The sequence below is a fragment of the Aplysia californica genome, unplaced genomic scaffold (genome assembly GCF_000002075.1).
Source record: "Aplysia californica isolate F4 #8 unplaced genomic scaffold, AplCal3.0 scaffold00556, whole genome shotgun sequence".
In the NCBI taxonomy this organism is placed as follows: Eukaryota; Metazoa; Mollusca; class Gastropoda; order Aplysiida; family Aplysiidae; genus Aplysia; species Aplysia californica.
Window position 1 is genome coordinate 49800 of NW_004797826.1, and position 4788 is coordinate 54587.

A 4788-nucleotide genomic window follows, 5' to 3' on the forward strand; every position below is an offset into this window, starting at 1 on the left:
TATTATTATTATTAAAATCATTATTATTTGCGTACTTTTATATGATAGCCATAAAAGTTTTTCAGGATCAGGGAGCACCTCGAATCACAAGTATTCAGCTGTAGCAAAACTACACTATAATAAGGACAGGGAAACAACCCTTATAATCACATGAAACAAAGAAATAAACGCAAAGGTAAAGTAAAGTTCTGGACGAAAAAAACCCATAGAGAAGAATAGAATTGGATTCTTTCTCTGGTGTTCTCTTTTTATGCGTACTGAACGACTGTTAACAATCTTGTCATTTAATTTCACTCCTTCATTTTAAAGCATATTTTTACACATCATGAAGAGATGTGCATACGACATTTAATTAAATACACTGTAGCCTTCTGCAGGAAACTAATTTACTTACTAATCTCAAGAGCCCACAGCTCAGGAGAGAAAAACGGGACAGAAATTGAAATATTTATATTTATACGTCTTCTAATGCCGTGCAAATTAAATATTCTTACTAGGAAGTTTGATTCGCCTTGCTGCTTTGGGTTTGTTTGTTGTTGTTGTTTTGTTTTTTTAATTGAAGTAGTCATCTTGACCGAAAAAACAAACAAACAAACAGACAAACAACAACAACAACAACAACAACAAAAACAACAACAACAACAACAACAGAACACAAAGTATATCAAACATGGCTACAGATATTATGCCATTTCAAGGCTGGAAATCCTACGCAAGAATAATAAATCTTCTGCCAGCAGCCAAATTTAGGCATTTGTGAGGCAGTGTGTTGAAGTAAGGCACTCGTCAAAATAATGAAAATCAAGAAATTGGCATTTTCCCGCAGGTTTGGAAATTGTTATCGAATTTTTGTTTTTTCGGCTCAACACCATTAAAGTAGAAAACATTTTTGTGTGCATTTTACTTTTTCAAAAAACATTGATTAGAGGAAATTGTTTTGTTTTTGTAAGTGTTTTACGGCGCTCGCAACTGCATAAGGTCATATGAGCGCGCGGGGCACAATAAACTTTATCAGTTTTTAGTTGGTAAGAAATTCTGAATTTTGCCCGGGTGGCGGCCAAAGCCTACTCTTATCGATTTTAGACCACCAAGGGATTTTTAACGTGCCCAACTTGCACACGGTCCCTCCGAGATTTTTCGCCCTTGTCCGAGAAGGTTAGGTGTAGATCTTTCCTACCAGAAGATCAGGGGTGTGGCTGAAAGACAGCAATAAGAAGAAGCCAAGGAGTAGCAGTAGAAAGGCTGTAGAAAGAATCAGGAGCCCAGAGGAGGGGGGCAAAGGAGATGAGGGGGTGGGGGCAGAAAGAGGAGACGAAAGCAGACAACAGAACATTGTTAGAGAGCAGGAAAGAAGGTGAAAGAAGACAAACTTAGAGAAGAAAATTTGTCGGTCACTACGCGGATTCGAACCCGGGACCTTTGAATGAGAGGCCAAGGCCTTAACCTCTAGGCCACGAAAGCCCCCTTAGAGGAAATGAAAAAGAACTTTTAGAAAACAATAACAAACTTACTTTTTAAAGCGATATTGACCGAGCAGTAAACTTTTAAAAATCTGTAGAAACCATCGACTTGGATTTGTTATTAGTATAATCTATTAAGGAATTTTCTACATAGAATACAGTGTACAGGTGTTTGAAAAAATATTCATCAGTTAAGTCAAATTCATATAAGTCACATTGCAAACGTTAGAGAATCTATTTTTAATAGTAAGTAAGGAGATATTTGACAATAATTAGTCGCCTCACGAACTTTTTTAACCACACTATAGACGACTCCTCTTTCCCGTATTATTTTCTTTCAACAACATATCATTCTTTCCTGTTTTCTCCAGCTTGTTACTTTGTGGGTTGCTCCCTAACCATAGTAGAATCTTAGTGTCAATTTCGTTTTGACTTGACTTTCTCCACTTTGTTTGGCAAGTAAGTCATCAGTATGTGGTGTAGCCCTCTTGACTAAATGTTAAGCGTACTGACAAAATGAGTTACCTCTCGCAATCCACAAATGGAGATGTTTGTCAAAAATTGATACTGAGGTCAGATTTATAGATTTTCAATTTTTAAAAAAAAATTAAGTTTACCGTGTCTTTTATTATTCCATACTTGCAAATTATACAAACTGTACCTATAAAGTTGATGTGTGGGTGGTTGGCGGGTGCTCTGGTGTGGTTTGCTTCTTCTTTCCTATCAAACATCTATCGTCCTTATCTCCCCTTTTTCTTTTTTATGTGTGTTACTCTCTTGTAACACTTCTTATCATCTGGCGCTCATATGACCTTATGCTGTTGCGAGCGCCGTAAAACCTCTACTAAAACTACTAAAACTAAAAGTTGATGTATCACTTTCAATTAGGCTAAAATCCGAGAAGTAACTCATTTTGTCCGCACCCCTCACTAATATAGTCGTTTTTGAAGACAAGCGGGCTAACCCAGGTTATTTCGGGGGTTTCCAGAAATCTTGACCTACATCAAAAGTGGGCATTACCCTACCTACAGGATATTTGTTTGGTTATAGAGCAAACTCTCCTTGTCTCTGAAAGAAACTGAACAAAGGGCAAAAACTTAACCTTCGATTTTCTCAAAACAGCATTTTTCAGGATAACCCTCATGTGCTTAAAAGCAACCATATAGACATAACCTCCGATGTTTTCTCTTTTGTTAGTATAGTAAAGGCATAATACTTTGGTCATATTATTATTATGAGCGCATAAAACACAAGTTGGTTGAATTCACGACAGTATACAGCACGACTTGGTTTTATCAAATGGTTAAGGGGAGACGTACACTCCCGGAAAAATTTTCTATACGAATGACTTTTATTCAATTTCATGTAATTGTGCAAGAAGTTCATAGGTTAGAAATTTTACGGTAACAATTTTGTTTTAGAAACAACAAATTACACTTCATTTAAGAGTACAACATTCAGAGTTTTGCGTAAAGGTCAATAGCCTATGAGATCGAGAATTCTGTTGGGATCAATGACGTTATACATACGGATTTTTCAATTTGATTTTCTTTTTCTGAAATTCCAAAAGGCAAACAACAAGGAGCTAGATGCAACAAACGCTTGAAAAGGCACTACCGAATTTTTAAAAATTAAACACTAATAGTAATAGATGTAATTATTGTCAATTTATTTCCTCAGATTCTTGTATATAAATCTCAGTGTGTTGAAATATTAGTGCACCTATTCATTCGTTCTCATAGTCTATGGTTGTCTGATACGAATAAGATCACAAACATACTAACATGGGACCTATACAGGGGGTAAGGTAAAGTAAAGTTGTTCCCGCATCCGATCCGGACATTGATTGGGGATTGCCTTGTTAGTTAGTGAGACAACTTCCTGGGATTTCGGCATAATATTTTGTAATAGCGTAGCCAATTCCTTTCCACGCCGTCTTTACTTCCATAACTCGAAGTCAGGTACATGTAGGCCTACCTGCTGGGTGGGCAGGAAGGGGCGAAAAAAATCGAGGTTCGAACCCGGACTTTCCGCTTCGGAGACGAGTGCACAAACCGCCCGCCACCTCACGCGATAGAAAAAAAATGACTATCTGAGACGAATGGAGAACTATGATCGCCGTTATTTGACGCTATCTGTTCCGGTTCTAATAAAGCTGACCCTATTGGCTCTCTCGGGACCTAGAGGTGAAAATGTTGGCCTCTCATTCAGAGGTTCCGGGTTCAAATCCGGGTTGTGATGGAACAGTTTTCTTCTCTAATATTGTCTCTTTTCTCCTCCTTTCCTGCTCTCCAGCTATGTTCTGTCGTCTGCTTTCGTCTCCACTTTCTGCCCCCCCCCCCTCACATCCTATGCCCCCTCCCCTGGGCTTCTGGCTCTTTCTGCAGCCTTTCTACTGCTACACCTTGGCTCCTTTTTACTGCTGTCTTTCAGCCACGCCACTGATTTTTTTGGGGGAAAGATCTACTCCTAGCCTTCTCGGATAAGGGCGAAAAATTTCGGAGGGCCTGTGAGCACGTTGCGCACGTTAAAGATCCCTAGGTGGTCTAAAATCGATAAGAGTAGGCTTCGGCCGCCAAGTGGGCAAAATTCAAACTTTCCTACCAACTGAAAAAGATTAACATGTCCCGCACGCTCATGTGACATTTTGCCCGTTGCGAGCCTCGTAAAAACACTTAGGCCTATCTAAAAAAAAATTTAAAAAGGAAGTTGACTTTAAACCAAGACGGTCAGAGATCGTATAAGAACGTAGCCTATAGTAATAGTTCTAAACCAGAAATCAATAAAACGTCACAAACCTTTCTGGCCAGTTTTGCCCGGCCGACTCTAGAATCGCTCAACACTAATGAATCGTTGCTGCTTCTACTATTAGAATATTGCGTCGCTTTTCAACCTCATTGTGTCCTACAATTACATGACCACTCTGACTGAGGTTTTACTTTATTTAGGGGGTCCCCGTGGTCAAGAGGTTTACAGTGTTCTCTCATGAAATAGGTCCCGTGTTCGAAACCTGACAGTGAAGGGAAATGTTCTTCTCTTAAATGTTCTCCTTTCCCCTTCTTTCTTGCTTTCTTAACATGTTCTATCGGCTGCTTTTGTCTCTGCTTTGTATCCCCAACCCTACCGTCCTTTTTGCACACGCTAAAGATCCCCTTTTGCTCCCACCTCTAGGCTCCTGATTTTTTCTGCAGCCTTTCTACTGCTACTCCATGGCTCCTTCTTACTTCTGTCTTTCAGCCACACCCCTGTTCTCAGGGTAGGTAAGATCTAACACCTACCCTTTCCGGATGACGATAAAAACTCTTGGAGGTCGTGTGTGCAAGTTGCG